Raw genomic sequence first — 26,532 nt, forward strand, 5'->3', positions numbered from 1 at the left:
GTGTCAGTTTAAGCAATCTGATAAATGTGATCACAGTTATTTTAAATCTTTTTTTTCCAATCATGGTAAAATTTAAGTACACACAGTATAAAATAACACAAATTAACCACTTGACCTCCTGAAGGATTTATCCCCTTAAAGTGGATGTAAACCCTTACATATACCCAGTGAAGTGAACAGCCTCAGATGATACACAGAGATTAAACAAATCCTCCTACATAAATTTTACTTGTTTATCTTCAGCCCTCTCCATCCTACACCCCTTCAAAAGGGCAGAATGGTGTGAACATCCTTCTGCATCTATCAGGAGGAGGCAGAGAGGCTAAAGTTACAGTATGTGAGAGCCGATTGGAAAAAAGGAACACACCCCCTCCTTACAGCAGCACAACTGTGTTGTGAAAAGACAAGCTGTGTGCTGAGCTCCCTCACTGACATATATTTATCTTGTGTGTTGGGAAAACTAGTCAGAAGTGACTCTGCTGATAACAGCGTAATGAAGCACCAGAAAGAAACGACACTTACATTTTTGGAGAGAGATAAGTAAACTAGGGCTGCAACTAACGATTATTTTCATAATCAATTAGTTGGCCGATTATTGTTTTGTTTAAAAGGACAAAAATCTAAAAAAAAAATGAGGTGCATAATTTAGTTACTATGTATAGTTTAAAAAAAGACAATTTATTCTTGAATATCTATAAGCAGTGGTAAAATATAAATAACCAGCTATATCTTTAGGGAACAAAATATCTAATCCATAACAGACAGAGGAGATACATAGAGTTAAAATGTAAGGTTTTTGTGATGTAAAAAAATGACAAAGATGAATCATTTCAGAACTTTTCCCACATTTAATGTGACCTATAAACCAGCGGTCCCCAACCTTTTTGGCACCGGGGACCGGCTCCGTGCAAGTAAATTGTGCCAAGGCCCGTGGGGTCGGCACGGTGGTAAGCAATTTTTTTCGCTGGCAATTTGTTAGGGCAATGGCTGGTGTTAGTGCTTCAATCATCCCGGCACCATAATTATTATGGTGTCAGGATGATTGAAACGCATTATTTCTATGATTACATTGTAATATAAAATGAAATAGTTCAACTCACCATAATGTTGAATCAGTGTGAGCCTTGAGAGCCTCACTTGCAACCATCGCTTGTCACTTGCCAAATCAACTGTCACCAGATGAGGATGTCACTTGCCACTATATCTGCCACCAGATGAAGATGTCACTTGACAGTTTTGACTGCCACTAGATGAGGATTTCACTTGCCACTATATCTGCCACTAGATTTTTTACAGATTTTCACACAATGATCACCCAGCTAGTGTCCCCAAACAGTGTCTTGTCACAGTGATCGTCTGCGCACATATGTCCCAGTGACATCAGTGAATATCAGCAGCATGAACATTGCTAAAAAAACAAACAAAAAAAAAACAGAGTAGCGGGGAACTCTCTTCGTCAGACTCAGATAGCATGTATAAGCCAGTAGAAAGCAGTGGCCCTAAAATGGAAACTTAGGAGGACAGAATCCAAACAAAGAGGCTCAAAAGATTTGAGGAGGCGCGGGTATCCACCAGCAGTGCAATAAATCCTGTTGGCAAGTACCAGAAGCGCAGCACTCCCAAATAGGCAGGCATACACCAGTAGTTCTGCAAGTCCTTGTGCAGTGGCAAGCAGGGAAACATTCCCAGATAGGCCAGGTGCTAGTAACGGGGCATCCCATCCACGAGGCAGGGCCCATACTAGCCTCCCAGACGTACTATTAAATCCTACATGGTTGCCACCTACTTTGGCAGAACCTGTAATTCCCCCTTTTACAGCGCAGCCAGGCCCTCAGATGCAAAGAAAAACTGTTACCCCAATAATTTTTTTCTATTTATTTTTCACGAAAGGTCTGCCGAATTACATTGTGGAGTAGTGTAATCTGTATGCCAGCCAACAAATTGCTATCACGATTCTTCCTATGCTCACCCATTTGTGTGGAAACCACTCACCGTTGAAGATTTTTTTATTTTCCTTGGACTAACCCTAAACATGGGACTGACACAAAAATTATTAAGTCCATACCTACTGGTCTACCAAACCTAGCATATGATAGGTTGGTCTACTCTTCTTTGATGCCCAGAACCCCTTACAAAATAATTAGATTTTTACATTTTAATAATAATGACCAGTGCCTCCCTCAAAAACATCCTGATTATGACAAATTACCGTATTCAAAATTCTGCCACTAATCAATTTCTTTTGCTCTAACTTAAAGCAAATGTTTACTCCAGATATATAAATATATTTGTGTGGATGGAATCCCTAGTCCACTTCACCGGAAGACATTAAAGATCGTGGAGATATGATGAACAAAATAAAAAATATATCAGTTAATGACAATTGCATATTGGCTTGTATTGATGTTAATTCCCTATATAGCAATATAGATCAACGGGATGCCCTTAATGCTAAAGGATGAGCTCTCAATAATAAAACCTACCTAAAAAGGAAACAAATAATTTGACTGATACACTTGAACTAGCCATGGGTGGCAATTGATTTTGATCCCAAAAACAGTTATGTACAAAAGAGAGACGTGGCAATGGGGGACCAAGTAGGATTTTACGGGAGTACAAAAATCCTATTTTCTCTTGTGTTCATGGATGGACACAGCAGCTTATTCTTGACAGTAGGGACGTCCCCAAGCAGTGTCAGACAACGAGGGGTGGGAACAGCAACCAAAACAAACTTCAACCCAACATAACCAGAGCTCCTCAACAGAGAAGATGCAACCTTAGGAACTTAACACGAGACGCTGTTAAATGTGTGTTGAGGCAGTTGGACACTTTGTTCAACTGCCCCTGAACACAATCAATGTTGTCCTATGTGTCCATGCACACAGTCTCGTTTATTGCCGTTTTTAGGCAGTTGCGTTTAACCTCGTTTTTTCCAGAAGCAAAAAAATGGGTTCAGACGTAAAAGTTTTCCACGTTTCAGACGCAAAACGCAGCTAAACACGGTACCGGCGTTTTGCCACAATTTAGTTTATAAATCGTTTTTAAAGGTGACCTATTTTTGTACATTAGAAATCTCAAAAACCATTAAAAAATATAAAAAAAACAAATTGCTTGCATTGCATTGTGGACAAATCACAACTTGTGGCAAGTGGACAATCCACAACTTGTGGCAGGTGTCGTGGCAATTGGACAATCCACAATTGTGGCAGGTGACGTGGCCAGTGGACAATCCACAACTTGTGACAGGTGATGTGGCAAGTGACACGCTAAATGCAAGTACACTGCTGCTCTCTCAGCTGCTACTCAATCTGGTCTCACAAAATGGCCGATATGGTTAAATACAGTTTTTTGAGCTCAGGGAGAGTCTTATGATGTTTAACTAAACGCTTATAAAAACGCAATAAAACGCAGCAAAAATCGCAGCAAAACGGGTTTCTAAATGCCGGTTTTAGCCTTTAAAATTGTGTGTTCAGCAGAGTTTGCACCAGTGTCCCGTGTGCATGGGGCCTTAAACAGTCGCCTGCAAAACCTTGCGGCCGAAGCAAGCATCCGAAGATGCACTCACATCAACCTTGTAAAAGGTGTGAACGGACGACCAGGTCGCCGCCTTAAACACCTGGGAAACAAACGCCTGATATCGGAAAGCCCAGGAGGCACCTATCGACCGTGTAGAATGCGCCGTGACAGAAAAGGAGGTGCCTGCCCTTGTATGGCATAGGCCTGAATCACGACCTGTCTGATCCACCTAGAGATAGTGGCCGACATGCCCTTCTTAGGATCAGCCACCGAAACATTGAATCTGACCTCCGGAATGGAGCAGTAGCAGACAGGTACACCCACAGAGCCTGGACAACGTCCAAGGAATGCAAAGCAGCCTCTTTTGGATGCAACGGTCGAGGACACAATGACGGAAGTAAAATTTCCTTATTGAGATGAAAAGCCGAAACAACCTTAGGAAGAAACTAAGGCTGCGGGCATAGCACCGCCTTATCCTTGTGGAGGACAAGGCCGCCGGCTCAGAAACCTGTCTGACTGATGTAATAGCCACCAAAAGGGCAACTTTTTTTAGAGTGTGTCAATAAGGGAATCTCCCTAAAGTTTTCTAACAGCGGTTTCTGAAGTACCGAGAGGACCAGATTTAAGTCCCACGGAGGCAGAGGGGGTCGCACCAAATTGGGGTAACAGTTTCTGTACAAACGTACTCACCAGTGAGTGGGCCGCCAAGGGCCATTGGAAGAAGACAGCCAAGGCTGAAATCATATCCCTCAGGGCTGAGCGTGCTGATCGAATCTCCAGCAGATTGATGGGCAGAGATTTCCTCCTTCCCTGGAGTGACAGTTTCCCCAGGACTGCCCCCCAGCCCAGAAGACTGGCATCTGTTGTCACCACTCTCCACGAGATTGGAATGAAAGACTTCCCTTTTTTCAGATTGTGGGGTACCAACCACCAACAAAGGCTCTGACGTACTGTTGGAGACAGACATTGGGAAGTCTAAAGCTTGGACCTTTTTGTTCCAGGCGGACAGAATGGCATTTGGAACTTCCTTGAGTGGAATTGGGCATATGGGACAGCTTCGAATGAGGCCACCATTTTCCCCAACACCCGCATACAAAGACGAATGGATGGTTCTCTTTTTTGCACCAACCATGTGAATCAGCTCTCTTAAGGAAGCGATCTTTGTCTGGGGAAATAAAATCTTTCTTTGGTCTGCATCAATGAGCAGCCCTAAATATTCCAGTCGTTTTACTGGTTGGAAGGCTGATTTGTCTAAATTGAGGACACACCCCAGGGACTCCAGATACTCGACCGTGTTGTGTACAGCTAGATTTAGGCTGGCAAGAGTTATCTATTAGTAGCAGATCGTCCAAGTAGGCCATTAATCGACACCCCATGAGATCTTAAACTGGCCAACAGAGGAGCCAAGACCTTTGTGAATACCCAAGACACAGTGGCCAACCCGAAGTATAAGGCCCTGAACTGATAATGGCGCTGTTCCACCACGAAGCGCAAAAGTTTCTGATGGCTGGGAAAAATAGGTATATGCAGATATGTGTCCTTGATGTCGATGGACGCCAACAGTTCTCCCCCCAGTAGGGAGGAGGCTAATCCGTGGGAAAGAATAAATGATCCTGGACTGCCGCACTCTGATAGGCGATTTATTGAAACAAAATAAACACAGGATAAAATCCAAAGCTGTATGACATCCAAAAATTCATGCAACACTGCAATCAATAGTAGGAAGTGGACACGGGACAAAGGCTAACATGTTTCACATCATGGATCGATGCTTACTCATAGCTCTAAACTATTGAGCTGCTATTGATTGCAGTGTTGCATGAATTTTTGGATGTCATGCAGCTTTGGATTTTATCTTTTGTTTATTTTGTTTCAATAAATCGCCTATCAGAGTGCGGCAGTCCAGGATCATTTATTTTTTCCCACGGATTAGCCTCCTCCCTACTGGGGGGAGAACTGTTGGCGTGCATCGACATCAAGGACACATATCTGCATATACCTATTTTTCCCAGCCATCAGAAACTTTTGCTTTTATCCTTTGTTTATTTTGTTTCAATAAATCCCCTATCAGAGTGCGGCAGTCCAGGATCATTTCTTTTTTCCACGAATCAGTGCAGAGTCTGCACCTGTTAGTGCTACAGGGCGGGAGCACAGCATAGGTCGCAGGGCTTGGAGCGGCACTTTTTTTCCATTGAAGGAAGGAGGCTACTGACCAAATTGATTCCATCCGAAAGGATCGGTTAATTAGGAATTGGTTTAGAACTTTGAGATCTAGTATTGGCCTGAGGTCTCCATTCGGCTTTGGGACTGTTAAGAGGTTTGAACAGAACCCCAAACCTTGCTCTTCTATTGGTACCTCCATGATCACCCCTTGGCACAACAGATGATCCAATGCCAGAAATAGAAACTTTTTTACTGGAACCTTTGGAACGATTGATGTTAAAAAGCGAGGGGGAGGAAACTCCCGTAACTCCAGCCTGTATCCCATAGACACCGTGGAGAGGACCCAATTGTCTTGAATCCTCTCCCGCCAAGTCGCTGAGAACAACTGAAGTCTCCCCCCCCCCCTCGACTGAGTGGGGGCGACCCTTCATATTGCCGACTTAGGTGTTGGCTTGACGGGCTTACGGTTCCAGGGTTTCTTGTGATTCTGGGCCTTCCCCTGAGCCTTTCCACCCGTACCTGACCGCCCGCGAGGCCGTCGGAACTGTTTTGAGGCTAAAGTCCCTGGAACTGGATAGGTAGGCCGCTTAAAAGAGTGGCCCCTAAACCTCTTCTTGACTGGCAAAACAGTTCTCTTTCCGCTAGAGATTCTCTGGATATACTTATCCAAATCCTCTCCAAACAATCGTTCTCCATGGAACGGAAAACCAGCCAGAAGCTTTTTACAAGGCGTCTCGGTTGACCAGTTTTTCAGCCAAAGAAGCCTACGCATGTGTACCAAAAGGAGCGCAAGACAAGAGGCCTGATGGATTGAATCCTTAATGGCATCTACCGCAAAACAAAGCTTTAGGCAAATCGTCCAAATCGCGAGCCTGCTGAGCAGGAATATCTCTCAAAACCTGCTTCATTTGATCCTTCAACGCTTGACAGATACCTATAGCTGCCACTACAGGCTGATCTACTACACCAGCCGTAGCGAAGGAAGTTTTTAACAATGTTTATCGGATCTTTAAACATCTGTACATTGTCTACAGGATAAGTCAGAGTATGTTCACACAGGAGATTAGCAGTGTCCACTGTAGGAATACTCATTTTTTTGTTGAACTTTTCCTCCATAGGATACAAAATAGAAAATTACTTAGGAGGGAGAAACAGTTTATTCAGGTGTTCCCAATCCTGATAAACAAGTCCCTCTAGTAACTGATGAGCAGGAAAATAGTAATTAGCTTGAGGGGCTTTCAAAGTCCCCAAAGAAGAAACAGAACTAGCTGCTGGTTCTGATAGGGGCAATTTAAATGCTGAACGAACCATCTCCCTAAGGGATTGTACCAACAATTTCTCAGTCTGTGAAGCTGAAAAAGGTTCCTCCAGAGTAGACTTTTCAGAGGCAGAAATGTCAGAATGCCCCTCTGCCTGGTCCACTGAGGGTAAGTCAATCTCCTCCGGGGACAATTGTTCCGCTGTTAGGAACTCTGAAGGGGGAGAGGGAGACCTGGTGCGCTCTCGGGAAGAGAGGATGCGATCAATGCCGCTAATCTCTGCTCCAAACTCCCCCAAGACTGAGGTAAAAGCCTCTTCCGTCGCATACACTGGAGCAGGTGGGGCGAGGGCAGACGTAGCACCTAAAAACCCTGATGGCTCACTCTGGGCAACACCCTCCGATTTACCAGGGGAGGATGGAACAGCGGGAGCATGCACGAGATCCTCAGAGCCCGATGGCGAACCCTTCTGCTTCTTAGTCCCAAAGCCCTTAGAAGGCATAGTCCCAGGTACAAAGCCGAGGTACTCACAGCCAAAAAGCTCCTAATGCTAAATTATAGACCAGCAAATATGCTGCTATTACTAGGTCAGCCTGATGCAGAGCTAAATACGTGCCTTTGGAATGCCTGTATTCATCAGTTGTCAAAACCTGTACTGGCCTGTTGTCTGCCTCGCAATAGCTTGTGCAGAGCTCCCTGTGTCCCACCGACAGCCAGGATGACACAAGGGGACTGTGCTTTAAAGTAGTAAGGTGCACCGCGCCTGCACTGAGGAGAAAACAGCCAATTTGTAGCAACGGCTTACCAAGCTCCGCCCTTCCTTCCAGCCGCTCCGTAGCAAGGCTATTTGTAGGAAACCATCCTGGGCGCGTGTTGTGACAAACATGCGCGTGCACGCGATGCTGCTATCGCTCCAGCAAGGAGGAACAGCGTGGAAAGCCTGCTGAGCCGCTCTGTGGACAGAAAAAAAAACAGCAGAGGAGCCTCCCCTCATGAATTTGAATATAGCATATGCAGCGGTTTGGTGAAAAGGCAAGTACCTTTATCCTTCATGTCTGGGCAACACAGTAAACCTCTATTTTAGGGACTATGAAATATGTCACCAATGACGGCTTTCCCAGGAATTTTAAGGGGAACAGTCTCTTTGAACCTGACAGGCAGACTAGTAAACAGACAACAAATTAGGCAGTTTGGACCCAAAACATGCCATAATAGCTCGAGGACTCCTAGCTGAACCAAGTTCGGCCAGGACCTTCACTTACCTTTCCCTGCCGCAGGACTCTGCTGGAACACAGACAGTCCAATCTTCACCCATCAATAGCGGGCTAAGTCTGCAGACCTTCAGGGACCGGGGTCCATGATCAGGAACACCACACCCCTGGACCTGTACCGCACCCTACCAGAAATGTTTGGTATTGGGTCTGACCAAAGAACTGAAACCCAGGATCCAGCCCTCCTAAGAGAGGCATTACAGGCAAAACCTCATTCTTCTTTAACCGAGGCCCGGGTATCGTTCACTTTGGCTATGAAGCACCTTGGACGGATCCGGAAAAAGCTTGCTTAGGCCACAAGGGAACTATAAGCAAAGCTCTTTAGAAATACATCTCAACCGTGACCACCACCTTAGACACTAGCGAAAAAACTGAGGTGCTCCCGGTATGGGAGAAGTTATATAGGGAGGGGACTTCCTGTCTTGGGTGTGCCAGTGTCCAACAACCTCAAGGTAGGCTCTATAACCCACATAGTAATTACTATGCTGCTCTGTGTCCGTGATGTACGAGAAAGAAAATTTGGCTTTACAGGACCCATCCTCTCTGCTATCTTGGCCCTATGTGCCCTTTGTGCTTAAGTATACACATCTAATATGCTTTTGTCCCCTTTCATTATCTCTATTGGCACGAAACATGGAATACCTCCTCTTCCCTTCCATCTTCAATCTTCTTATAGAACCTCTGGCTGAGAAGATTAGAACACACCCCAATATAAAAGGTTTCTCTATCCAAGACAGACCCCACGACATTAATCTTTTTGCAGATGACATTTTATTCTTAACCTCCCCAACCACATCTCTCCCACATGCCCACACTATCCTGAATGAGTTTAGCCAGATTTCCTTTTAAAAAAAGAAAATTTTACTAAATCGCTCATCCTAGCGTTGAACATTCCACCCCCTTTTCGCTCTCAACTACAAGCAGATTTCCCCTACTCATGGAGTAACTCTACTATATGTATGATAGATATTCATGACTACTTCAAAGCCCCTATACTCACTTAACTTAGGCACTGGTTTAACTTCTCCCATAGCATACCGTGGAGTAGCATTGAACAGGCTTTAAGCCCCACAAGGGACCTTTATTCTCTCCTGTTCCTTGACGCCTGGTGGTCACTTCTCATACAAAATCTTCCACTTACAATACAAGCTTCTCTGCTAGCATGGAGAGAACTCCAGAAAATACTATCTCCCTCCTCAAAGAGGATAGATGTCCACATACCCATTAAACTCCTTACTTATATGATCCCTAATTTTGCAACCGGTGATTGGCAAAACAGAGGTATTAAGTTTATTTCAGACCTTTTCCACAACGATATTCTTAGATCCTTTGCCTCTCTCCAAGTACAATTCAAATTACCACCCACAGATTGTTATAAACACAACCAAATTTCTCATCTTTTAAGATCCATCAAATCGCATCATATATATCTTTCAGAAGAAGTCTGGTGATTTTACACCACACTCCCCTCGCGGACTAAGGGTATGTCCTCCTATAATCTCCTCCAACAAAAGCTCGAGTTTAGTAACTCCCGCCCCTTCCAAAAATAGGAATCTGATTTAGGTATAACCATCGCAACTTCCCAGTGGCTTAACGCGTTTAAATCGACATATAAAGCCTCTAAATGCATTAACCACTGGGAAATCTCACAAAAGATAGTCCTTAGGTGGTATCTTACGCCCTACAGAATGTCTAAATAACTCTCCACCAATTTGCCACTATGCTGGAGAAATTGCGGCTCTGTAAGCAATCTTCTCCATATATTCTGGGCCTGCAAACACTTTTGGAACAATATATTTTGTACTATCTCTATCATTACAGGGATCTTGACTTCCCCAAAACAGTGCCTGGCAGCGCTAAATATAGGCATAGAAACCTTCCCCCAACTTACGAGTTGTGGTTACACACATTCTCCTGGTTGCCAGAACATTGATAGCGAGATATTGGAAGTCAAATCAAGCCCCTAACGCTTTTGAAGTATTCGGGACTACCCACACCCACTATGTCTATGAATCATTATTGGCTAACAGACAAGGTAGCTGGCTCCTTGCTGAGAGTGCCTCAGATGTGAATTTTCTGAATAGAAGTGGAATTTTGAATACAAGTGGAGGAGTTAGAAACCAGGAGTTGCTTTTAAACTGCTTTTAACTGCTTCTGCTTGCAAGTTGTTTGCCTCTTTTCTCTGACACTTTTTAAACATCTTGTTTTCCTTTCTGCTAATTAAGGGGAGTGTTTAATTGTTAACAGGTGAGTATATAAGTGTCTGTAAAAAACTCCCATATGAGCTGGCTCCTTGCTGAGAGTGGCTCAGATGTGAATTTTCTGAATAGAAGTGGAATTTTGAATACAAGTGGAAGAGTTAAAAACCAGGAGTTTAAAACAAGAGTTAAGACAGGAGTCTTCTAAAACTGTAAGTATCATCGTAATCTTCATACAAGTAATTATATTGTAACTGGGAAATGAGTGCTAGCAGGGTTGAAGGTTTTGCTCAGTGCACAGTGTGTCACATGTATGCAAAACTGGTGCAACAGCTCCAGGATGGATACCGCTGTGACAGATGTGAGCAGGTTGCCCTTCTGGAAGCTCGCATTAGAGATCTGGAGGAGCAAGTTGCAACACTGGGTAGAAATGACAACCTTGAAAGGGGTCCTCTAGGTTGATGTGGAGGGTGGAGGGGCAAGTCAGGATTATCAGATAGGGAGATGGGTTAATGTAGAGGGAGTGGAAGGGGTGTGAAGAAAGGGAAGGCCAGTCCTGTATTTGTGCATCAAAACAAATTTGCCAAGTTGGGTGATGATGTGGAGGTGGCAAACAGAGGTGGCAGCCCTAGATGTTACTGCTACCCCTAACACCCATCTAGTAGAGGTGGGGAGGGGAGTGCAGGTAGGCCCAACAGTTGGTGGTAATAGGGGATTCTATAATCAGAAGGACTGATAGAATAATTAGTCGCCAGGATCGCTTCAACCGAATGGTTTTCTGTCTCCCTGGTGCCAGGGTTCGGCATGTGGTGGACCGGGTGGATAAATTACTGGGAGGGGCTGGGCATGACCCAGCTGTCTTGGTCCACGTTGGAACCAATGACAGTATACATGGAAGGTGGAGGCTCCTTAAGAATTTAAAGAACTAGGCTGCAAGATGAAGGGAAGGACCTCCAAGGTGATATTCTCTGAAATATTGCCTGTGCCATGCGCAACACATGAAAGGCAGGGGGAGATTAGAGAGCTGAATGTATGGCTAAAGACCTGGTGTAGGAAGGAGAGATTTGGGTTTCTAGAGCACTGGGCTGACTTTTCATTGGGGTGCAACCTATATGCTAAAGACGGTTTGCACTTGAATGGAAGGGGGTCTGCTGTGCTGGGGGAGAGGTTTATGGGCATGCTGGAGGAGTATGTAAACTAGACTTGAGGGGGGAGGGTGAACTAGAATTACATCGGGTACACAGGTAAGTTAGGGGTCAGACATTAATGGAGAGTAGAATGGGGATAGATAGGAGGAGGGTTATGGCAGGTGACAAGAAAGTTCCCATGTTGCAAACAGCCATTGGAAATTATAGTGCCATTTGTACTTCTATAAATTATATGTAAAACACCAGAGAAAAATGTAACAATACATTTAAGTGTTTGTTCACCAATGCCAGAAGTCTGCCAAGCAAAACAGGTGAGTTGGAAGCTCTGGTGCATGAGGAGAGCTATGATGTAATCGGTATTGCTGAAACTTGGCTTAAATCCTCACATGACTGGGCTATTAATATTCCTGGCTATGCTCTCTTTCGGAAAGACAGGGTAAAAAGGAAAGGTGGCGGGGTCTGTCTATGTGAGAAGTGACCTCAAAGCAAGCGTGAAAGAGAACCTGGTTGATGGAGAGTGTGATGAGGCTGAAGCATTATGGGTGGAACTGCATACAGATGTGCGTAGTTCAAAGTTAATCATTGGAGTTTGTTATAGACCACCCAATGTTAATGAGGAGGTGGAGACTCAGCTCTTTGCACAGATGGAAAGGGCTGCAGAGGCTGGGACGGTGATAATAATGGGGGATTTTAACTACCCAGAAATTGACTGGAATAATGGCATTGCTGGGACAGTTAAAAGAACAAAAATGTAAAAACTTATTGCAGGACAATTTTATGGTCCAGTTTATTGAGGCCCCAACTAGGAATGATGCTCTGTTGGACCTGGTAATCTTAAACCATGCAGAGCTTATAACTAATTTTCAGATAAAGGAACACCTGGGTAGAAGTGATCATAACATGATTTCATTTAATGTTAACTATAAGCAAGAAATACATACAGGAAAGATAAAAACACTCAATTTGAATTAAACAAATTTTCCAAGGATGAGGGCTGCTCTCCAGGACTTAGACTGGGAGGGAATATTGGCACCGATGAACACAGAACAGAAATGGGAATTCTTCAAGAAGACCGTTTATGAACTCACTACAAAGTATATTCCCATGGGCAATAAGTTTAAAAGGCTAAAAATAAAACCTATGTGGCTCACGGTCAAAGTTAAAGCGGATGTGCCACTAAAAAAATATATTAAAAGCCAGCTGGGAGCCGAGTGTTCCCAGCATACAACGAAGTAAGGAAAAAACCCGTCTTTTGCCCGTATCGTGTGGCCGGAAGTGGGTGCAGATACCTGTCTGTAGACAGGTATCTGCACCCCCCTCCTCCCTGAAAGGTGTCAAATGTGACACCGGAGGGGGGGAGGGTGCCGATCAGCGCAACTTCACTTTAGAGTGGAAATCCGCTTTAAAAAAGCTATAAACAATAAGAAAATAGCTTTTAAAAAATATCATTTAAATGTTACAAAGAATATAACAAGATATGTAAAAAGGAAATCAAGGATGCAAAAATTCAAAACGAACGACAGATTGCAAAAGATAGTAGGACAAACCCCCAAAAATTCTTTAAATATACTAATAGTAAAAAGGTGAAGTCTGAGCATGTAGGCCCCTTACAAAATAATCTAGAGTGGGTGACTGGGGACAAAGAAAAGGCAAATTTATTAAATGCTTTCTTCAGCTCTGTGTATACAAAGGAGCATGGGGGAGGGGCTCATGTCCAAAATGGGGGTGGGAGTGACACAGCCCCAAATCCACAATGGCTCAAAAGTGATATGGTCCAAAAATATTTAGACAGAATAAAGGTGGATAAAGCACCTGGACCAGATGGCATCCACCCACGGATCCTTAAAGAATTGTGCTCTGTCATTTCAAAGCCACTGTATCTAATATTTAGGGACTCATTAACCACTTAAGGACCGGACCAATATGCTGCCTAAAGACCCAAGGTGTTTTTACAGTTCGGGACTGCGTCTCTTTAACAGACAATTGCGCGGTCGTGCAACGTGGCTCCCAAACAAAATTGCCGTCCTTTTTTCCCCACAAATAGAGCTTTCTTTTGGTGGTATTTGATCACATCTGCGGTTTTTAGTTTTTGCGCTATAAACAAAAATAGAGCGTAAATTTTGAAAAAAATTCAATATTTTTTACTTTTTGCTATAATAAATATCCCCCAAAAACATATATAATTTTTTTTTCCTCAGTTTAGGCCGATACGTATTCTTCTACCTATTTTTGGTTAAAAAAAAATCGCAATAATCGTTTATCGGTTGGTTTGCGCAAAATTTATAGCGTTTACAAAATAGGGGATAGTTTTATTGCATTTTTATTTTTTTTATTTTTTTTACTACTAATGGCGGCGATCAGCGATTTTTTTCGTGACTGCGACATTATGGCAGACACTTCGGACAATTTTGACACATTTTTGGGACCATTGTCATTTTCACTGCAAAAAATGCATTTAAATTGCATTGTTTATTGTGAAAATGACAGTTGCAGTTTGGGAGTTAAACACAGGGGGCGCTGTAACATTTAGGGTTCACCTAGTGTGTGTTTACAACTGTAGGGGGGTGTGGCTGTAGGACTGACATCGATCGAGTCTCCCTAATAAAAGGGATCACTCGATCGATGCGCCGCCACAGTGAAGCACGGGGAAGCCGTGTTTACTTACGGCTCTCCCCGTTCTTCAGCTCCGGGCAGCGATCGCGACGGGGCGGCTATAAACGAATAGCCGCGCCGTCGTCCCGGATCGCTCCCCGAGGGAACCCGACCACCGCATGTACCGGGGGGTCCCGATCGGACCTCCGACCCACGTCAAGCAGAGCACGTACAGGTACGTACATGTGCCTGTCCGTGCCATTCTGCTGACGTATATGTACATGAGGAGGTCGGCAAGTGGTTAATGACAAGAATAGTACCACTGGATTGGCGTAGAGCCAATGTGGTGCCCATATTTAAAAAGGGAACCCAGTCTTTGCCAAGTAACTATAGACCTGTTAGTTTAACTTCTATAGTTGGGAAGATACTGGAACGTTTAATAAAAGACCACATCGATGAGTTCTTGCTGGAAAAAAAACTATTTAAGCAACAGACAGCATGGATTCATGAAAGACAGAAGTTGTCAGACAAACCTGATTAACTTTTATGAAGAGGTAAGTAAAACCCTGGACAGAGGCATGGCTGTGCATGTGATATACTTGGATTTTGCAAAATCGTTCTTAACAGTTCCGCACACACGGCTCATGTGTAAGGTAAAGTCTATAGGATTGGATATATCAGTTTGTAAATGGATAGAAAACTGGCTAAAAGACAGAATTCAGAGAGTCGTGGTAAATGATTCTTACTCTGAATGGTCTAAGGTTATCAGTGGTGTACCCCAAGGTTCAGTGCTGGGACCCTTACGTTTTAATATCTTTATAAATGATATTGGGTCTGAGATCAAAAGTAACATTTCTGTCTTTGCAGATGACACCAAGCTATGCAGTGGAATAACGTCCTTACAGGATGTCTCCAATTTACAAGCCGACCTCAATGCTCTGTCTAATTGGGCGACTATGTGGCAGACGAGGTTTAATGTTGATAAATGAAAAGTTTTGCACTTGGGGGCTAAGAATATGCATGCATCATACATACTAGGGGGAGTACAACTGGGGGGATCTGTAGTGGAGAAGGATCTTGGGGTTTTGGTACATCATAAGCTCAATAATGGCATGCAATGTCAAGCTGCGGTTTCCAAAGCGACCAAATTATTTTCTTGTATTAAGAGAGGTATGGATTCCAGAGAGAGAGATATCATTTTGCCCCTGTACAAATCATTAGTAAGACCTCATCTGAAATATGCAGTTCAGTTTTGGGCCCCAGTTCTCAAAAAGGATATCAGAGAACTGGAGAAAGTGCAGAGAAGGGCAACCAAACTAATAAGAGGAATGGAGGAGCTCAGCTATGAGAAAAGATTAGAGGAACTGAATGTATTCACTCTTGAGAAGAGGAGAATAAGGGGGGATATGATCAACATGTACAAATATATAAGGGGTCCATATAGTGAACTTGGTGTTGAGTTATTCACTTTACAGTCAACACTGAGGACAAGGGGGCACTCTTTACTTTTAGAGGAAAAGAGATTTCACCTCCAAATACGGAAAGGTTTCTTTTCAGTAAGAGCTGTGAAAATGTGGAACAGACTCCCTCCAGAGGTGGTTCTGGCCAGCTCAGTAGATTGCTTTAAGAAAGGCCTGGATTCTTTCCTAAATGTACAGAATATATCTGAGTACTAACATTTATAGGTAAAGTTGATCCAGGGTAAATCTGATTGCCTCTCGGGGATCAGGATGGAATTTTTTCCCCTGCTGTAGCAAATTGGATCATGCTCTGCTGTTTTCTTTGCCTTCCTCTGGATCAACTGTGGGTATGGAGTTGGGTGTATGGGATTGTATTGTGTTTTTTATTTTGTTTGTTTATTTATTTATTTGTGGTTGAACTGGATGGACTTGTGGTGTCTTTTTTCAACCTAACTATGTAACTATGTAAGGTACTAGAAAACAATTTGGTTCTCAATGGAAAATATGGAAAGACTGGTATAATGTAGATTGATGATATTACTCCTCATCCCTTTATTACTTTCCACAATACTTGTAAAGGTCAGACCAAAGACTATTACTCCCCCTATTCCCCTTTTTGTACCCCATTTTATGTTTCCTCATAAAAATTTTGTTTTCAATCTTATTAACAGGCCTATTTTTTAAGTATACCCAGTTTTGACACCTTGAACGTCATATGTACATTTATTTGTGCCTTAAGAAAATGCATATCATACACTGCTGAATGTATACCTTTATATTCTTGCATTACTTTTATACTTTGTAAGAACACCATCAAAAACAGGCTATTCACCTTTTTAAGTTTTGATGGGTAGGCCATTCCCTACTCCCTGGGCTAGACAGCTATTAATGCTCTATAGAAATAATGATCTTATTCGGGAAGAATATGACAGAAAACTGATTGAAACTTTGAATACAATTGAGAGAAATGTTGCTCGCACATCTCCTTCACAGGAACCAACACATACGTTTCAAGTAGGAGACACCGTGGTAATCCAACAACTGAATAGGACCAAAAAGCAGGAAAACCCCTTTGGACCTCCTACCACAGTAGTCGCGGTGACCCAAAAAGCCATCCTGGTGGAGAATTCCCAAGCCTGGATCCACATTAGTCGTGTAAAAAAGGTGACCCAAGCACCTAAGAAGCAAGACACGGATAAAGGAGGTGACAAAGGTGTTGCAAAGCGAGTGAAGCAGATGAAAGTCTCTGAAATACAGCAAAATGACTGTTTACTGCTCAGAATTCTGGGAAACTTTGGATACTCCTGGGGGGGTAATCACATTTTCAGTGTTCATTCCAACATGGATCATAACTAACTGTATATACCATCCAGAAGATTTAGGTGTCATAAAAGACATCTTTGGAAAAGGAACCAACTCTAGCCACACTGAAAAACATGCTAGAGTGAAACGAGAAATTGGTGAAAGTTTCACTGATAAGATGCTATTGTTAAAATGTAAGTATGCTTATGCTAAAAAAAAAAACAGGATATGATAAATGTTGGATATGTAGTAAACTTCACCCTAGTACCACTAGAATCCCTTTAATGGCGGTGCCTTTAAACTTCACTCCTCTTCTAAAAGGTACCCCACACCTATTTATCTTACTTATGTCACAAGAACATTTTCAAACAACACACCTGTGTTTCAGACCATGGGTAGAAGCCATTCCCCAGATTGGTGTTAAATTAGGTAATTCCACAAGAGGCGCTAGAGCTTGCCAACATGATGCACTCAACTTTTTACTAACATCACTGAAAAGCTCCTTTTTTTCGTACCTCAGACCCTCTATTCAATTCTATTTTGCTAGAATTCCTAAGTGCCAACTCCACGTCTACAGTAGGAAAACTGCTATCAACTATAGCGTTTTCTGGTCTCTCATGAGCTAAGGAAAATTTTCAAAAAAGTACCTTTAGCCCTTGGCAATAATACATATATCTGCTGTAAGGAAGGATGTTATCCCTGGATCTCTTTAGAGTCCCAGGGATGATGTTATTTAACTGCCCTTGTCCCTGTAATGGAAGTATTAGGGGATGACAAGGGAGGACACGTTCTTGAAGCTAGTCTACACACCAGGTACCCTCTTATAACACCATAATAAAAGAGAATTATTTTTTTGAAAAATACATGACCTGGGCCTGGTTCCCTTCCTGGACAGGATGGGGAATAGATTTGATGAAAAGGTTGAATAACTACACTGGTATTATTGATGAGATAATGGAAAAGAATTCTGGTGACATTACTATATTAATAATATATAATAATAATTTATCTATTCTTTTTCATCTTGATCTGTAGCCAAAGTATGTGCATCCCTCTCCTGATGAGTGGCTATAACTACCACAAAACACGTCGAGACACATGAATTTCCTGATTTACAAATACCAATCGTAGTTCTGTTTTTGCACTTTATCGTACGATTTCATTTTTTATGATGATTATACATACTATATCGGATTTATATATGTATCTAATTTATTTATCAATTGTTCTTTTCTGTATCAATCATGTTTAATAAATTTATCAACTTGATCCTGTTTTATCTATATTATTATTGTTTCTTTTTGAAACCTTGTGTCATGCATTGCTACATGACATAATACATGTTACAATGGGTTCTATGTGGCTTCATGGACCTTAAGTTGATCAAATGTTAGTAATCGAATTAGATTACCAAAGGTTCTTGTGCTGCCTCGTAGAGGGAATCACAACACATGACCTTGAGAAAAAATAGGTATCATTTCATTTATCATATTACATACACATGCCTCATTTAAAGTCCCTATAAATTGTGTTTATTCCTTTATTACACATATATATATTTGGGGATGGAGGCATGTGTATGATACATCTGGTTTGGGCGGTACTAGGTCACTTTTCACCCCTCTTGTTTTTCGTATATTAAATATTGAAAACTAGAGCAACTGGAAATTCATGATCTTGCCATTGAAACTATGAGTGCTGCACTTAAAGGCCTATGTGAAGTTACTGAGGACTATGAGGCCCCGTACTCACGACCAAACATGTCTACTGAAACTGGTCCGCGGACCAGTTTCAGCAGACATGTTTGGCCGTGTGTAGGCACGAGCGGACCATTTTCGGGCGGATCAGACAGGTTTCCAGCGGACAACCGTTTCCTGGACTTGCTTTAAAACAGTCCGCTGAAAACCTGTCCCCCCGACATGTACGGTCGTCTGTACAGACCTACCGTACATGTCCGGCCGCCCGCCATCCCTCGCATGCGTCGAATGACTTTGACGCATGCGTGGAAGCATTTTAAAGGCAGGCCGCCCACGTTGCTGCGTCATTGTCGCGGCGACACCGCGTCAGACGCGGCGACACCGCGGACACGCCCCGCGTATTGTTTACGCGCGGACTTCTGTTCGATGGTGTGTACAGCCATCGAACAGAAGTCCCCGGGCAGACATATCCGATGAAAACGGTCCGCGGACCGGTTTCATCGGACATGTCTGCTCGTGAGTACTCGGCCTGAGTGTTGCACTTGGGATCATAACGCATCTGTTGAAGTACCAGAACATAGAAAGGAAGTAGACAAGTTACAAGAAGCCAGGGATATTGCTAAAACAGAGTCCTTTTGGAGAAGGAGGATTTGGAGGAATCTTTTCTTGGCTTAAGGATATTGTACTAGCCATTATAATGATTTAGATTTTTGCCCTATTACTCTGTTTCAAATGTTGTATGTGCATAGTAGAAAGAGTCCGACAACTTCCTAGTGACATATTGCCCTATGCCATGTATATGAAAAATTACATAACATCCAATTAAAATATAGGTCATATAATATGATCTAAGAGGGGATTGAAGGAATATGTAGCATACACCTGTCTTTCATTTTGTATATTCAACAGCCATTTTATTTTTTAGCTAGAGCACGTGTTCTTTACTTGAAATTAGATAAGCTAAGTTTCTATATGACTCGTGTAGGATGTAACCTTTTAGAAGCTCCTGCCTACTTTTGTTTATATGCTTTCGCTGTGAGAATAAACGTCAGCTCACTCTGTGAAATTGTAGTGTGTGTGTGTGTATGTGTGTAGGTCTGAATTTCTACAGGGTGGTCTCCAGGAATCCTGATGAGTTTGAAGGGCATCTTATGCAGATTGGTTGAGGGTCTAAATCAACCCTAGCAACATAATTCCTACAAAAATCACTATACATTTTTTTTACAATAGTAGTGCAATTATGAAAAGGTCAACCTTATCAAAGTAGGTATGCAGTGTGCTAGTGTCTACAGGTGGACAACAATACCAGAGGTAGACAGCTACAAGAATATAAAGTGCCCATATGTACAATAGGTATGTCATATAATATTAAAGTTTAACAAGTGTCCACATGCACAGTATATTGTGCTAAACTGTACATATGGTCAAAACAATGCCTACATCTGCTGTGCAATTTTTAAATGAGTACAATTCTACCATAAGGATCCATTCAGTTGGTTTGAACAGATGGACAAGAACACTGTAGGTCAGGGGTAGGCACTCCAGCTGTTTTGAAACTACAAGTCCCAAGAGACATTGCAAGACCCTGACAATAACTGGCATAACACCTAGAGGCAGAGACATGTTGGGATTTGTAGTTCCACCACAGCTGGAGGTTCGAGGTTGCCTCCCCCTGCTGTAGGTGTTCAAGTCCGTTTCAAATGTACAATCATTAGAGATGTTTACTAGACTGTACAGATGGACAACACGATCAATTGAAGTTGGACAAAGCCCTAAAAATGTCTGCTTTGCACTAGATCATGAATATGCAATTAGCCGACCTCCATCCATTGCAGAACTACAAGTCCAATGAGTCATAGCAAGACCCTGATAGACACAACCATAACACCCAGAGGCATGATGGAACTTGTAGTTTTGCAAAAGCTAGAGGTCTGCTAATTACATATCCATGCACTAGATGGTACAGATGAACAAAAACACTGTAGGTATGTCAAAAGTTCCATATGTGCAAAAACTAACAAGGGTACGCATGAAAAACAATTCAAACTGTTTATAATTGGTTAATAATCTCTGAAATTCTGCATGTAAAAGAATTCAGGGTAGTGCGAAATTTTTCAGTGTCATCATTTATTGACTTTAAAGCTACAATAATTCGATTTGCTGATGTACTGTCAAACGTTGAACTGCATGAAGCAGATGATCGAACACCTATAAAAAAAAAGGCCAAATTATTAAATGCAAAAAATAACAAAAAACTTTCAAAATAAACCTAAATAAAAAAATATAGTTAATTTACCGGAGGTGGACACATGGCTGATCTCATCACTCCCTTCGACAGGCGTCAGTATGGTTACAGTCGTGTCTGTTGCCATGTTAGACTGAGCACTTGTCTGCTCCAAATCATGATGTGCCATTTCCACCTCTCCATGTTTCTTTTTTAGGCTTCCTATGAAATGCAAAAAAATTATATATATGACGTTTAGGTGCAGGTAAAGCATTGAAATACAATTTTTAAATTTTCAAACATGAAACCTTGGTATATTTGTAAAGTCAAGCAACCTACTGCAATGTAGATTCCCAAGCAAAATGGGCGAAAGCAGAAAGGATGCACATGGCATATACAGAACAGAAACTAAAAAAAAAATATGCAATAAGCATACAAGAACATGATACATGCACACCTAAAATATAGTACTTACTTTTGTGGATAATTTTGTTGATCTTCCCAAGTTGATTTAATTCTCTTAATTTCAGGCTGGACCATCGCTTTAACTGATCTTTTCTGCGATGAATGCCATAATGTTTGCATAAAACACGTTGCACTTTCTCTAATATTGCATCTTTGCGTATATTCATGTTGCTGTATACTTGCTCACGACAATCATAATCCTTCTTTTGCAGTATATTCACCATGTCTACCATCTCCTCCAAAGACAAGTTGGTGGCTTTCTTCCTTCTCCTGGTGACTGGATTTATTGGCCAACTTCCCTCCATCTCCACAATCTCCTCTCTTTGCTCAATTTGTGGCCCTGAACTTGGAGAATCTGCCATGTGCTCTTTCCTCAGCCATGATGTCTGCAACCGTGCACTGTATTAAAGAAGAGGCATGGCCTGTACATGATCCATCGCATGTGATTATACGAACGTCGACGAGGTTCGCCACGTAGGAAGGAATATTAGTTAAATGAGAACTCCAACATATCGGAGGTAAATTTATTCTGGGGACTCTATGTTGATCATTTAATGTGTTCGCGGATTTTTTGTGTGATTGATGTAAGTACCGTCTATTGTATTGTTGTACTTATTGTACTTTTACATTTATTTAATTTTCTTTATTTATAGGACAATGCCTTTTAAATTTACATCCGATTTCCTACCACAATTTATTGATAAATACAGAGAATTATCCTGCTTATGGTATGTGAAGTCAAGGGATTATTCTAATCGCTATAAGCGTGATGAGGCTGTAAAAGAACTAAACAAACTATGTAAAGCGGTTTGTGTTGTTCCCACAGAATACTGTGAATGTGAAGAACAAGATTGCTAACTTGCGCACCGTTTTTAAGAAGGGGTACAAAGAAAATACAAACCTCCAAAAAATCTGGTGCAGGAGCTGAATATGTTTATGTGCCGCGTTTGTGGTACTTCAAAGACCTGATGTTTTTAGCAGACTCAGATGATCCAAGAGAGTCCCATTGTAATCTTCAACCAAGTGGGGCATCAGACTCCAGTATATTATCTGAACTAGAGGATATTTCCCAAACGCAAACACAGGTAAATGTATGTTGCATCATATGTTATATTCTTTATTTAACCACTTAAGCCCTGGACCAAAATGCAGCTAAAGGCCCAGGCCAGGTTTTGCGATTCGGCACTGCATCGCTTTAACAGACAATTGCGTGGTCGTGCGACGTGGCTCCCAAACAAAATTGACGTCCTTTTTTTCCCACAAATAGAGCTTTATTTTGGTGGTATTTGATCACCTCTGCGGTTTTTATTTATTGCACTATAAACAAAAATAGAGCGACAGTTTTGAAAAAAAAATGCAATATTAAAATATATAAAAAAAAAAATTCCCTCAGTTTAGGCCGTATTCTTTTACCTATTTTTGGTAGAAAAAAACGCAATAAGCGTTTATCGGTTGGTTTGCGCAAAATTTATAGCGTTTACAAAATAGGGGATAGTTTTATAAAGAGAAAGAGAGAGCGGGACTTTACATGAAGCATGTGCAGGGATCAGATTACAAAATAAAGGGATAGTTTTATTGCATTTTTATTAATTATTATTTTTTTACTATTAATGGCGGCGATCAGCGATTTTTTTCGTGACTGCGACATTATGGAGGACACTTCGGACAATTTTGACACATTTTTGGGACCATTGTCATTTTCACAGCAAAAAATGCATTTAAATTGCATTGTTAATTGTGAAAATGACAGTTGCAGTTTGGGAGTTAACCACAGGGGGCGCTGTTGGGGTTATGTGTTCCCTGAAGTGTGTTTACAACTGTAGGGGGGTGTGGCTGTAGGTCTGACGTCATCGATTGTGTCTCCCTATAAAAGGGATGACACATTCGATGCAGCCGCAACAGTGAAGCACTGGGAAGCCGTGTTTACATACGGCTCTCCCCGTTCTTCAGCTCCGGGGAGCGATCGCGAGGGGGTGGCTAGAAACGAATAGCCGCCCCCTCATCCCGGATCGCTCCCAGACAATTTCCGACCGCCGCATGTACCGAGGGGGGGGGGGGGCAGGGACGTACGGGTACGCCCATCTGCCTGTACGTGCCATTCTGTGGACGTATATGTACATGCGGCGGTCGTTAAGTGGTTAAACAACTTCCAATAGAGTAGAGAGCATTTTGTACACCACTGTACTTTCTTGCATGAATGTTTAATCAAAACCACAATATTAATATCACAATGTCATGTATATCCAGTAAAGCATTCTGGTTGCACTCATTGTGAAACAAGGGTTAATCCACTGCATTGGTTTAAAATGGCCATTTAATTTTGCCTTATCTGTTACCTTCTTCCATTGTCCATCATACATCTCCCGATAGAACAGAGACTAGGGGACAAGGTGCACATGCCCTGTTTGATTTTTTATTACTATGAGATTGTATTTATTTTGGTGGGGGTATTGAGTGCATGTGATCAGCACAGAGCTAATTAGCACTATGCAGACAGATGGTCAGTGGTCCTATAGCTTCATTAGATAATCAAAGTAGAATGAGAACTCCTCCAAGCTTTAACCTAACACTAATAGAAGCAACATACTGCTGATGGAAAAGGGTATTTAAAAGTATATATTTACTACAACAATTTGATTGCAATGTATATGGAATGCAAAGTCATGGTGTCTTACACATTACCACCAATTTTTATACAATGAAGAATATGTTTATATAGCTATATATAGTCCTGCCATGCAACTGCCCCCCGCCTACAAAATTTGTATAATTTTGCAGATTTTGACGTGTATTGGCAGTTGGTAGTCAAGGCCTTGCAGGAACTAAATTTTGCAAACCAGTACTGTAATTTTGCCAGTCACCTGGCACAATTGTCCCACTGGTAATGTCTTCCATATCAACTGCATATGATGGCATGTATGACACTGTAATGCGTCGTAAAAAATTGTGTAGCATACAGCAGCACTCCACAATAAATGTCCACTTTTTCCACTGCTACATTTATAGCAGTGTGGAAGATTTTGAATCTGCTGGCCATAATGCCAAAAGCGTTCTCAACCACCCGTCTTGCCCTTTTACAGGCGATAATTGAATATCTTCTGTTGAGCTGTTAAATTATGTAAGGGATAAGGTTTCAAAAGATGTTCATGTAAAGCAAACGCGTCATCCCTAATAAAGACAAAATTTAGTCCTTCCACAGTCTCACTTGAAGATGGAAGATGCAAAACTCCTTTCAATCTTTTAAGGAATTCACTATGCTGTATTACTCCTCCATCAGAATTTCTTACATTTTTTCCTATGTCCAGGTATATGAATTTGTATTTTGCATTTATGATCGCCATTAATATTATGCTAAAGAATCCTTTGTAATTATAAAAATAAGATCCTGAATTGGCTGGTGGGGTGATCCTTACATGTTTTCCATCAATTAGGGAAATTTCACATATCCTAGAATTCTTTACCAACGTCTTTCCATTCCTGGGAATTTGTGGGAAACTGTTGGTAAAAAAAACATAATCATCAATTACTGTCAATGCTAAATATTCCTAATGTTTTATTAATTTTCTATAGGATACTCCAAGCCCAGTACCACAGCAGCCAGGACCATCAGGTCTGAGGACTCAGAGGAAGAAAAAGGAAGGATTTAAATGATCATACTCCTACTTTGCTGAAGGATGCATTGTCCATTATGAAAGGATGATGAATGTGATGCTGTGGGTTACCTTGTTGCACACAAGTTACGTAGGATGTCCATGCAACAGCGAGATTTTTTTGAATCTCTGCTCCATAAAATGATTGGCATTGGACTTAAGGGACATCTTGCACCAAATACTGATCTTATGGGGTATCAGGGATGTACATCTCACTCACCTGTACCATCTGTCCCGAACTGGCAGATAAATATTATGTCCCAACAACAAGGAACCACAAGCTGGGCAATGCACCAAGAACCAAATCAAGGTTCTTGGTTTCGTGAGCAACAATATACTAATCTGTGACTATTACAAAATAAATTCTTTATGGTGTTATCTGTTCTTGTTCATGTTGCATTTGAAACGGTCATTGTTAATTAATAACATATTTGAATAAAAATATATTCTGTTTCACAATGTCTTTTTGTAAATGGTGTACTTTTTGATATGGAGAATTTTTGCCTATTTTAGACACATTGCTCACGTTTACATATTTAAATTCAATTTCATATGTACTCATGTAATATCAATCAGACAGTTCATCAAGTTTTCTTACCTTTAAATACTGTGGTTGGAGCACCTTTATTATGGCCTCACACGTCTCGGGTATAATCCAACCTAATGATTGGGCAGAAATTCCGGTTGAAAACTTCATGTCTTCAAAAGATCTGTCTGTTGCCAAGAAACTGAGGGTTGCCAGGGTCTGCCCCAATAGCCTTTTTTCATACAGGAGTCTTGTTTGGTGATATGTGGCCACACATGCGATAACAGCATCTCAAATGACTCATGTGTAATCCGTAAATAATTACAATAATCCTCAGGATTATTTTCCCTCAGGTTTGTCAACATATTTAAATGTAAGAATGTCTCACGCTGAAGTAGCCAGTTTTTTGACCACACTCTGCTCTTCCTTCTATTTATTCTTTTTTTCTTCTCCTCCAATGCCATTATTCCAATTACCATGGCTACCATTTTCTGCTTTCTATTGTACCTGTGATATAAGATTGGCCTCTACAGGATACATATGATGTAAAATTAGTTAAAAGTACCATCATGCAGCATTCTAAGTTAAGTAAAGATTGGAATTTGGGTCCCAAACCAAAAACCAGGGGGATTGTGGGCGATTGGACTATTGCGGTACGGTAAGCAAATATAAAAAATGCACATGTAAAGAAAAATACAATTTTTATTAATATTGATGTAAAACAATAAAATACAAACAAACATGCGATTAAAAAAGTGACACTCCATATGTATCACCACAATAATCGACCCCAAGAGGGGGGAAGGTCATAGTGGGAGTAGAGGTCACTAGGAGTTTCTCTACTAGTTTCGCGGCCGTTGCCGCTTCTTCAGGAGAACAGTCTGGAATAAATTAACAAACAATAACTGAACAAGTAACAGGCATAGAGATACAATCAAGGCTGACTTACATTAGATAAAGGGGGAAACAAGGGTTGAGCTGCTTACCTACGACCCCCATCATCCGCGGGGGCAGGAGTGACCAGGTGAGGTCTCCTGCGGCGACCAACGGGGGACATATGT

General features: G+C 41.7%; 1 protein-coding gene across 3 annotated transcripts in view; it reads right to left on the bottom strand.

Annotated features, from left to right (window-relative positions):
- The window catches only part of RETREG3 (reticulophagy regulator family member 3), a 493,168-nt gene that overhangs the window by 152,542 nt on the left and 314,094 nt on the right, over positions 1-26,532 (bottom strand). The window lies entirely within an intron of this gene.

The sequence above is a fragment of the Rana temporaria genome, chromosome 12 (assembly GCF_905171775.1).
Source record: "Rana temporaria chromosome 12, aRanTem1.1, whole genome shotgun sequence".
Taxonomy (NCBI): Eukaryota; Metazoa; Chordata; class Amphibia; order Anura; family Ranidae; genus Rana; species Rana temporaria.